Here is a 12,606-nt window from a genome sequence, read left to right as displayed (position 1 = left end):
ATAAATAACAGTATATTTCTCCTGGGTCAGGGTCCTCTTGAGTAGAAGGACCTTCAAGCAGACATATGAGATAATATATAATAACCAGAAAACCTTTACCTTAAACGGACATACTGTATATCTGCAATGTCACACAAATAATTGTGCTCCTACATAACACAGTATAAAGTATGAAACATTACTCACCAGCAGCAGTAGTAGGATCTTCTGGAGGAGGTGGCTGGGTTGTCACATCAGCTGGAGGTGGGGGCCCACTCAGGAATTTCAACAAAGCTCCTACAGGAATACAGCCAAAGCATACCATTAATTAACTTAATCAAATGTAAGTGTAACGTTACATGATGTAGGCTATATTGAGAACATTTCAGAGGGATTTATTCTATTCAGATTTTTTAAAATTATATGTTGAATCGGTGGCGATGCTGCAATTTAAGCAAGCTAGTTCATAGTTACCATATTGACCCGAATATAAGACGACCCCCCCCCCCCCCCCCTTTTTGAAGACTCATTTTTGGAAAAAGACTTTTTTGAAGACCAAATCTTTTTATAAAGAAAATCATTTTATTTGTATTCACATTGAATAAAACAATGTAGGTTATTTTTTATCATCTTGGGGTATGGGCATACATTCGTTACGTTTTTCAGTCACATATTCACACACCCTCCTGTCAATCTCCTGGAAGGGGAATCTTTTTGGTCTCACCATCTTCTAACATTACACTCTGTAATATCATATTTCTTGGCTGCTCGACAGTTGATGCCTCTGCTTCATTGATCACCATGGTCTTAAAAATTGGCATCGTAACTTGACTAACTTTAGAGCCACTTTGTCCGAGCTGGTCCTAGTGTGTCTCCATCCCTCAACTGGCTAAGCAGCAACATTAGCTAGCTAGCTAGTTAGTCAGCTAGAGTTAGCTACCATCCTCCTCCATGCAGCAGACATAAATATTAAATAATGAAATTCAAGGACAGGACATACATACATACCTCTACTTTTGGCTTGTTTTTCTTCATCTTCTCTTTTTCTTTTTCTTTTTTGGGCGCCAGAGTGATGATGTTTACCCGACATACTTGCACAGACAGGCTCTTGAGTGACGGAGTTGACCGTTGCCCACTCAGCCCCGCCCACTCACACCCCAGTGATCATTCAAAATACAAATAATAATAATAATAATAATAATAATAATAATAATAATAATAAACACAAGACTTGTTTGGCTCGATTGCAAGGTTTCACAATTCCCGACAAGTTATAATTGATTAATCAGCTGTGCACTGTGTGTTCCAACGATTTACCGCACAGCTGATTAATCAATTAAATGAATGAATGAATGAATGGTCTTTATTGTCATTGCTACAGTACAGGTACCAAACAACGACATTTAGGAGGGGTGGCTCCCCTGGTGTTAGGAAAGAAAAAAAAAACGTTTAAAAAAACACAAGAAGGGAAGGAGCTGGTTTACATAAATAAAGGCTATGTACACTATCCACTATACTATACTGTACAGATAGACGACTAGGGTAGTCATATTGCACAATAGTGTTATTAAACCAATAGAGTGAGACAGGATATGTTCATGCCAGGTGCCTTTCAGGAAGTAGTGAGATCGTGCACCTAGCCTATTACCTACCGTTGCATTTCTTGCTGCAGTGTTAGCTCTAACAGGCTGGCCAACCCCCAGGGCACCACTTGCCCCAGCTAGAGTGCCCATGGGCTGACGTACTGTGGGAGAACTGTGTAAACCACTGCTAGTTTGTGTGGTTTTGTGGGCAGCTTTGTCTGACGCAGCTGAGGAGATCTGTTTCAATATCAGTTTTCTACCTGAAAAAGATAAATGTAGCCACTTGCATTACCATAGATTGCAAGTTTTCAGAAATTGACATATCATTAGCTAACATAAGCATAAAAGTATTTTTTGAAAAAACGCTGGTAGGGTTAGTTAAACAACAGTAGTTCTACGCTAGCTAAGTTAGCGCAATCACAATCAAACCACTATTACTATCAACAATCATAGCTAGCTATCTTACATGAAGGTCATGAGCTTCCACATGTATTTCGATGAAAGAAGAAAAAACAAGCGAGGCACAATACTGATATGGTTTAGACAGTTACATTTAAAAGAAACAATTTATATAGCTAGCTAGAGCTACACTTACCTGAGGAGTGTGACTGAGCTTTCCGTCAAGCCTCGAATGTTCTGTGATTGGTCAATCACTGCAGTCAATCACTCAATGCCCACTCGAAAATGATCTCTTGTGATTGGTCAATCAATCATTGCATGCCCGCCCTTACCTGCGCTCTCACATCCAGCCACTGTTGTGACGGACATCGCGCATAATAAAGTACTATGACGTATTAGAGTGTTCCACTATGAAACCACGGTGCGTCTTGTCAGCGATCACAACTTGGTAGACCTTGGTAGATCTCACATGTAGATCTCACATGTCCCGTTGTTTATAGAAGATTACAACTAGAAGATTGAGACCAGAAGAAGTCACATCAGATTTGTTTTAGGTGCTGTAAAGACATGGGAGAACCCAATAAAACAAGGTTCGCGTCCCTTCAGCGTTTCTGGAAAGAGCAGGAAGAAAAACACCAGCAGAGGTAACGAATTCCATCAGTGAGACAGTCTGGATTTTTGCCAAGCACATGGTTTGAAAGCACCTTCTTGTGATGAGGTAGCCCTGTCTGAGACCTAGAAACTGTGACTTTGAGGACGTCCTCTTGGCTTAATGGGAGAGATGCTTGAGTCTTTCACGTGGGAGACCAGGGTTCAAATTCTGCCAGTAACACACAGATCAAAGAATCAACTTCATCTTAGCTATGTTGAACTGTAGGACATCTTTGACTGTTTTGTGTCTGTGTAACTATTAGCAAACATTCTAGATGCTTTATCATATCTATAATATAATTCCCTCCAATGCCAGTCCACACCCATAGAGCACAATTCTAGCTACAATGGCTTAGATTATGCAGCTCAACGTGCTTTGACAGTTCAGCACAATCATGTCACAATAATGAATAGTTCAGCACAGCCATAATACAGTAATAAATAGAGCAACTTTAATAAAAAAAAAGAATAATATATATTTAAATAAAAATATGAAAAATGAGTAGGAATATAATAAGAAAAAAATTATTATAATTAATAATTATATGCCAGTTAAAAAATACTGGTTAAAAAGATTTGTTTTCAGCTGTCATTTTAAAATGTCTACTGAGTCCACCTCTCTGATACCCTTTGGCAGGGAGTTCCACAATTTTGGCACGTAATGGACAACGGCGGCTTTCCCAATGTAGGCAGTAATGAGCTAGTTTGTTGTGTATGGTGACTAATGATGACAATGATTTTATGTTTGATGTAACTGGTGATGCTAAAGACCAATTAAACAGTTTCTAATGTAATCATGTCTGTCTTGTCTCTCCCTCCCTGCCGTCTCCCAGGGCGAACATCATGTCCCTGGAGGACTTTGAGGGGCGGATGAACCATGTGATCGAGAGGAACGCCTTCCTGGAGGGCGAGCTGGACGAGAAGGAGAACCTGCTGGAGTCTGTGGACGAAGCCAGAGGTGAGCGCCGGGCCGAGAGCTCACCACAGGAGCGTCTAATGTTACAACAACAACTGTCTCTGTTTAGTTCTACACTCCAGCCAGCCTCTCTGTTAAAGGATGAGTCATCTGATGGTTGATTGACAATTGTCTGATTACCCTATTCGAGTACTTGAATGCACCCTTCCTTCCTTCCTTTCCTTCCATCCTTGAGGAAGTCACTGATCTAATGTGATTGGATTGGTCAAAGCAACATTTTCATTGCTTGTTTACCACCAATCAAGTCATGTCAGATCAGTGATTTATACATGGAAGGAAAGAAAGACAGACGGTTAACCGAGGTCCCGACTCCCGAATACCGTTAAAGATCCCATGGCACTTATCGCAAGAGTAGGCGTTAACATGTCACCCTCTGCTACCAGTTGGCTTATTCATCCCCACCCCTCCCCCCTGCAACAGTTCCCCAGATTCTCGCTGCAAATGAGAATGTGTTCTCTCAGGCAACTTGCCTGGTCAAATAAGGGTGAAATGGAAAGAAAGTGAATGGATGGATGTATCTATTTCAAGACTATTCAAACGGGGGCCTACTCTTCCCTTGGCTTGCTACTAGGAGATATATACCGTGTTAGATTCCTGACATCCTTCATACTGCTAGTTTGGATGAATGTTATCCATTATGGATGGCTGATATGCTGTGTCTGCTCTTCCTGTGTGTCGGGGCAGATCTGCGGCATGAGCTTGCCGTGCAACAGAAGACGGAGCGACACCTGTCCGGCAGCCTCAACAAGACGGAGACGGACCGGACCTGCAGAGATCTGAAGAGGAAGCTGAAGGAGTTGCATGAGAGATGCGTGCCGCTGCATGAGATGCATGAGGCTGAGCAGAGTGCATCGATGGCTGAGGCTAGAGACAGCATTAGCCAGACCCTGGTCGCCATTCAGGGTGACATGGTGGCACAGTCAGGGAAAATGGAGACCTCAGTGGAGCTACAGCAATGCCACAGTGCTGTAGGATCTCTGCTGGAGAATGTAGAGAGGGTGTGTAGTGAGGGTAGTCTCACATGTCAGCCTCCTGGGGGGGCCCTGGTCAACCAGGTCAACCAGGTGATGGCCCTCTCAATGGGATCCGACACCTCCACAGCCTCGGTCACACAGCCTCAGAGGGATGCTAGTGGGAAGAAGAAGAAAGGGAAATTCAGAAAATTCCTTTCAAAGATGAAGCGCAAGCTCAAGGTAAAACAGAAAATATACAGTGAATTTATAAGAGGGCCACATTCCACATAATTTCACATTAAGGAAGTGTAATGTAAAGGTAAAGTCTTACCAGTTTATTATAAAACAGCAGACAAGCTATGCATTGTTGTTGTAGGAATAATGGGGTTTTAAGAGATATGTTCTGTCATTGATTCTTCTTCTGTAACAACTGATATAGTGCAAGAGGACCAACCAGTTTGGTGTCCAGCCTCCAGCCCCAGGACCGGAGGACATCAATGATGGTGTCCAGCCTCCAGCTCCAGGACAGGAGGGCATCGAGGTTGCCCACGACGATGGACACAGCAGATGTAAGTCAACATGTAGAACACATAGACCTAGGACATACTAACCAGACGCCTGATCCTGGATGTCCTATTATAAGGACGGTTATTCAGGAGGACTCAGTGCAGGAGCCAAATAGTACAGGCAACGCCCAACCCTATCTAGTTTCACCCCTCTATATAACGAAGAAGTTTGAACACACTGCACCAATCCTGAGATCTCTACACTGGCTACCAGTCTCTCATAGGGCTTTCACACCGGCAAAGAACCGTGCCGGTTCGCGTTCATACCAGTGTATCGTTCGCCGGACAGCGCCAACGTTCGGAGGTTTCCGAATGCGAACGCGAACCGGCACGGTTCTTTGCCGGTGTGAAAGCCCTATCAGAGAATTGAATTCAAAGTACTCCTAATTGTATACAAATCACAAAATGGTCTTGGTAGACTAATCAGCTAATCATTCCAAGAGTGAAAACAAAACACGGTGCAGCAGCTTTTAGTCACTCTGCCGCATGCTCCTGGAACTCCCTGAAGAAATCAAACAGGCCCCTAAAAATATTTAAATCTAAGCTAAAAAAATGTTTTGCAACAGTAATGGTTAAACACTAACACTTCGATCTATGTCTTTTCATCCATTATCTATTATCTTATTAATTATCTTGTTAAATGTTTATCCATATATATCTATTCTTGTAATTTAAAACATATGTTACGGTACATGTGGGAATACGGTACATGTGGGAAAACTAGGGTTAGGGTTAGGTGCTAGGGTGCTAGGGTTAAGGTTAGGATTAGGGTTAGGGTTAGGGTTAGAATTAGGGTTCGGGTTAGAATTAGGGTTCGACATGCCAGCATGTACCAAGTCACCCTAGCACCTAACCCTAACCCTAGTTTTCCCACATGTACCGTATTCCCACATGTACCGTAACACATATATATATTTTCTTACTATCCTCCTCTTGGTATTGTTCAATGCTGTATGTAAAGCACTTTGAATTGCCTCTATTGTATGAAATGTGCTACAAATAAACTCACCTCGCCTTGCCTATGTGACACCAGATATGAGGGTATCACATGTCTTGCCAAACTTTGGCAAGGAGGATTATGGCCTCTTGGTGCGAGGGATCTGCACCAAACTGCTGGTGAATATATTTCCCGCCATATCTGGGAGAGACCTGAGTGAGAAGAGCATGGGCATCACAGAGTCGGTCCTCTCAGACTTCTGCGCAGCGTCACGCATCCCACGGACTCAGGAATACCCTCGGGGTCTGGACATCTACAAGATCTACATGGATGTTCACAAGGAGCTTGTGCAACAGTTTGGTGGTGAGGAAGGCCTCAAGATGGCGGCTGAGTCCAAATATCCAGCAATTGTCAATGTTTTGGAGACGTCATTGACGACGGAGCTTCTTGGTGCGTGTGGTGCAGCACAGGCAGCCAAGAAAGGAAAGAAGGGAAAACTATTCTCTCGCTGGAAGGTATATTACACATACTAAATCTATATCTTTCAAAATGTTAATTGATAACACTGCCTTGTCTTTAACTAATTGATACAGAATTACACATTTATATTCATATGTGTAGTATTTTAGTTTGTATAATTGCATTGCTTTATTGGGATTGATAAGCTGCAACAGGTATGGCATTTCCATTTGCACCTTTTCTCAACATTCAGGGCTCCAAGAAAATAGACGGCAGTCCTCGGAAATCGATGAAGAGCAAACCTCAAAGCTCTTCCAGGCCTGTATCCTCTACAGCAGTGGTCTTCAACCGGGGGTCCGCGACCCCTAGGGGGTCCGCAGAGGTACTGCGGGAGGTCTGCCAATTTCTGTCATAATAATTGACAACTTTCACCAAAATAATCAGTGAGAATGAAAAAATATAACAAAAATTATATTGAGTAAGGTACAAGAATTAATAGGCAATACTAAGCTACGTTTGACAAAAACAATTTACAAAATAAATGATGCCCATGATTCTAGAGTCTAACATAACGTCAGCTGGAAAAAAAAACACACCTGTCTAGCAAGCTAGGTGTTGGCTAAAACGCTGCAGTTCGGTCTTCATTGCGAAATTAACGTTAATTAATAACTAGCATAACGTTTCTAATTTAGTTACTAGTTTGATAATAACAAACCCGCCTCTTTGCTTCTCTATGCGCCACATTCCACATAATTTCACATTAAGGAAGTGTAATGTAAAGGTAAAGTCTTACCAGTTTATCATAAAACAGCAGACAAGCTATGCATAGTTGTTGTAGGAATAATGGGGTTTTAAGAGATATGTTCTGTCATTGATTCTTCTTCTGTAACAACTGATATAGTGCAAGAGGACCAACCAGGTTGGTGTCCAGCCTCCAGCCCCAGGACCGGAGGACATCAATGATGGTGTCCAGCCTCCAGCCCCAGGACAGGAAGGCATCGAGGTTGCCCACGACGATGGACACAGCAGAAGTAAGTCAACATGTAGAACACATAGACCTAGGACATACTAACCAGACGCCTGATCCTGGATGTCCTATTATAAGGACGGTTATTCAGGAGGACTCAGTGCAGGACCCAAATGGTACAGGCAACGCCCAACCCTATCTAGTTTCACCCCTCTATATAACGAAGAAGTTTGAACACACTGCACCAATCCTGAGATCTCTACACTGGCTACCAGTCTCTCATAGGGCTTTCACACCGGCAAAGAACCGTGCCGGTTCGCGTTCGCGTTCGGAAACCTCCGAACGTTGGCGCTGTCTGGCGAACGAGCCCGCGTTCATACCAGTGTATCGTTCGCCGGACAGCGCCAACGTTCTGAGGTTTCCGAATGCGAACGCGAACCGGCACGGTTCTTTGCCGGTGTGAAAGCCCTATCAGAGAATTGAATTCAAAGTACTCCTAATTGTATACAAATCACAAAATGGTCTTGGTAGACTAATCAGCTAATCATTCCAAGAGTGAAAACAAAACACGGTGCAGCAGCTTTTAGTCACTCTGCCGCATGCTCCTGGAACTCCCTGAAGAAATCAAAGAGGCCCCTAAAAATATTTAAATCTAAGCTATAAAAAAAAATTTGCAACAGTAATGGTTAAACACTAACACTTCGATCTATGTCTTTTCATCCATTATCTATTATCTTATTAATTATCTTGTTAAATGTTTATATATATATTCTTGTAATTTAAAACATATGTTACGGTACATGTGGGAATACGGTACATGTGGGAAAACTAGGGTTAGGGTTAGGTGCTAGGGTGCTAGGGTTAAGGTTAGGATTAGGGTTAGGGGTAGGGTTAGGGTTAGGGTTAGAATTAGGGTTCGACATGCCAGCATGTACCAAGTCACCCTAGCACCTAACCCTAACCCTAGTTTTCCCACATGTACCGTATTCCCACATGTACCGTAACACATATATATATTTTCTTACTATCCTCCTCTTGGTATTGTTCAATGCTGTATGTAAAGCACTTTGAATTGCCTCTATTGTATGAAATGTGCTACAAATAAACTCACCTCGCCTTGCCTATGTGACACCAGATATGAGGGTATCACATGTCTTGCCAAACTTTGGCAAGGAGGATTATGGCCTCTTGGTGCGAGGGATCTGCACCAAACTGCTGGTGAATATATTTCCTGCCATATCTGGGAGAGACCTGAGTGAGAAGAGCATGGGCATCACAGAGTCGGTCCTCTCAGACTTCTGCGCAGCGTCACGCATCCCACGGACTCAGGAATACCCTCGGGGTCTGGACATCTACAAGATCTACATGGATGTTCACAAGGAGCTTGTGCAACAGTTCGGTGGTGAGGAAGGCCTCAAGATGGCGGCTGAGTCCAAATATCCAGCAATTGTCAATGTTTTGGAGACGTCATTGACGACGGAGCTTCTTGGTGCGTGTGGTACAGCACAGGCAGCCAAGAAAGGAAAGAAGGGAAAACTATTCTCTCGCTGGAAGGTATATTACACATACTGAATCTATATCTTTCAAAATGTTAATTGATAACACTGCCTTGTCTTTAACTAATTGATACAGAATTACACATTTATATTCATATGTGTAGTATTTTAGTTTGTATAATTGCATTGCTTTATTGGGATTGATAAGCTGCAACAGGTATGGCATTTCCATTTGCACCTTTTCTCAACATTCAGGGCTCCAAGAAAATAGACGGCAGTCCTCCGAAATCGATGAAGAGCAAACCTCAAAGCTCTTCCAGGCCTGTATCCTCTACAGCAGTGGTCTTCAACCGGGGGTCCGCGACCCCTAGGGGGTCCGCAGAGGTACTGCAGGAGGTCTGCCAATTTCTGTCATAATAATTGACAACTTTCACCAAAATAATCAGTGAGAATTAAAAAATATAACAAAAATGATATTGAGTAAGGTACAATAATTAATAGGCAATAATAAGCTACGTTTGACAAAAACAATTTACAAAATAAATGATGCCCATGATTCTAGAGTCTAACATAACGTCAGCTGGAAAAAAACACACACCTGTCTAGCAAGCTAGGTGTTGGCTAAAAATGCTGCAGTTCGGTCTTCATTGCGAAATTAACGTTAATTAATAACTAGCATAACGTTTCTAATTTAGTTACTAGTTTGATAATAACAAACCCGCCTCTTTGCTTCTCTATGCGCCACATTCCACATAATTTCACATTAAGGAAGTGTAATGTAAAGGTAAAGTCTTACCAGTTTATCATAAAACAGCAGACAAGCTATGCATTGTTGTTGTAGGAATAATGGGGTTTTAAGAGATATGTTCTGTCATTGATTCTTCTTCTGTAACAACTGATATAGTGCAAGAGGACCAACCAGGTTGGTGTCCAGCCTCCAGCCCCAGGACCGGAGGACATCAATGATGGTGTCCAGCCTCCAGCCCCAGGACAGGAGGGCATCGAGGTTGCCCACGACGATGGACACAGCAGAGGTAAGTCAACATGTAGAACACATAGACCTAGGACATACTAACCAAACGAATGAAGTATTCTATTCTGTAGCTATAGGCCTGGTGAAGCTCATATGAACTCTCTCTCCTCTCTCTAGCGGCCAGCCCAGTGACAGCTGAGACGACGCCTTGTGAGGAGAGCGGAGCTATAAAGAAACAGAAGCGTTCCCTCTTCCAGAGGATCCTCACATCTGTGAGGAGACGGCCTCCGTCCCCCGAGACCCTGTAACCATCTTCACAACGATGGACACAGCAGAGGTAAGTCAACATGTAGAACACATAGACCAAGGACATACTAACTAAACTAATGAAGTATTCTATTCTGTATAGGGTTGGGTATCGTTTGGGTTTTATCCGGTACCGGTACCTAACCGATACTTTAAAAACGGTACTTTGCAATTCGGTACGGTATATACCGAATGTAAAGTAACCGGTACCGATTTTCGGTACCCAACCCTAATTCTGTAGCTATAGGCCTGGTGAAGCTCATATGAACTCTCTCTCCTCTCTCTAGCGCCCGGCACAGAGGACGCTCACAACTGCAAACAGCCTTGGCCGGAGCTGCTGTCCACCGTGAATAAAAAATAATTTGCATTATTTGCATGGCTTATTTGCATGGCTTGCCTAGGTAGGTAGTTTTTGGAGTGCCTGCCTGTGTATTCTAGTTGACAAGACATGGATGTTGTTTGTTTAAAACATTTATATTGATCGCAGACAGGGCCGGCCTGTGGGTCTGTTGGGCCCCAGGCGAGATCTTGAAAATGGGCCCCCCCCCCCCTCGTAGTAACTAGTTTTTACAAATAATAATCGCCACGTTGCTCAACGTCCAAGAGAAACACTGTGACTGGTTAAATTGATTCACCAGACATCTTTCAATCATCTTAGCTGACACCTAATTTCACCAGTCACAGTGTTTCTCGGACGTTGAGCAACGTGGCAATTATTATTTCGTTAGCCTCATAGCATAGCATTGCCTAAGTCATGCTTTACTTGGTCACCTGGTCACTGGGCCATCTTTGTAGGTAGTGTCAAGAATGCCAATGTCAAAGAGATGACTTGGGCAGATAGTGATTTTGGAATGTAACAAGCATTCTGATAGGCTGATGGCATAGGCAATAATGCACAGTGAATCAGCAGTGTTAGGAGAGTAGAGTTAGGCAGATATCTCAATTTGGCCTGTAGTGGCTTCAAACAATTTAGTAACCACCGTCCAGGCAAGACAGGGGTTTTGACGCACATCCAAATATTCAAACCAACAAAATCGTATATCCAGTCCAGGTAGAATTGCAACAAAAATATGGATTTATTCTCCTTTAAATATAAACATACAATTCACACTTTCAATGGCATCTTTAGAAAATAGAAAAATAACAAAATAAAAAATCCACAGAAGTTCACAGTATATATCTCAGTATATTTCTCAATATAAATCACAGTATATTTCTCAATATAAATAACAGTATATTTCTCAATATAAATAACAGTATATTTCTCCTGGGTCAGGGTCCTCTTGAGTAGAAGGACCTTCAAGCAGACATATGAGATAATATATAATAACCAGAAAACCTTTACCTTAAACGGACATACTGTATATCTGCAATGTCACACAAATAATTGTGCTCCTACATAACACAGTATAAAGTATGAAACATTACTCACCAGCAGCAGTAGTAGGATCTTCTGGAGGAGGTGGCTGGGTTGTCACATCAGCTGGAGGTGGGGGCCCACTCAGGAATTTCAACAAAGCTCCTACAGGAATACAGCCAAAGCATAAGCAAGCATAAAATGCCTATTTATCGTCTTTTTAGGCCTGAATATGTATCACATTCCCCCTAAAGTGGGAACAAAATCTTCAGTCAGATGATTTGCTTGAGGATGTACTAACATCACAGCCACCCTATTCTATGGAGAGACCTCGGGGGTTGGCATGATCCAGCTCTCCTCAGGACACCCACGGCATACTGTGTAGTACCACAGCCCCATATCCTCTGCCATGTCCTATAGCTTTGCTAATGATGACTAGTAATAAGGGTACATCTTGGACTTGGGTCTCTGGGGTTCGCCCGTCTAGAATGATTGTGCCATACAACCAGATGATCTTTCTGAAATTAGATTATTTCTGATCCCCTGAAGACAGTTGGAGTTCCAGTTCCTGTTAGTGAATAACTCTTTCACTCTGATTTGGTGATAATGAGACTCTCTAACAAGGTGTTGTGTGACTGCAAGAGTCACAGTGAACTCCATTTATCTGTGATTAACACACCAAGCTGTTATTGCACACCTGTCTTGCTGGGGGAAACTGATAGTTATTGTGAAAGCACTTGAGGACAAAGGCAGTGAGGGGTCCATGACGAAGTGCTTTAATTAATCACAGAAAATCTAATTCTGAGCTATGCTTCAAAAAAACAACCAAAAAGTGCATTTCTTCATTCACTTCACCATGCATTTGTGTATATTGTGGCCTTCCTTTTCTTAATAAGAACGCCATTTAGTTGACACTTTTATCCAAAGCGATTTAGATTGCAGTAAGTGCATACATCTTTCAGTACATAATATGGTCCCAGCAGGAATCGAACCCACAACCGAAA

Source organism: Nansenia antarctica (genome assembly GCF_963989245.1).
Source record: "Nansenia antarctica genome assembly, chromosome: 16".
In the NCBI taxonomy this organism is placed as follows: domain Eukaryota; kingdom Metazoa; phylum Chordata; class Actinopteri; order Argentiniformes; family Microstomatidae; genus Nansenia; species Nansenia antarctica.
Note: the sequence above shows the minus strand (reverse complement) of the source record.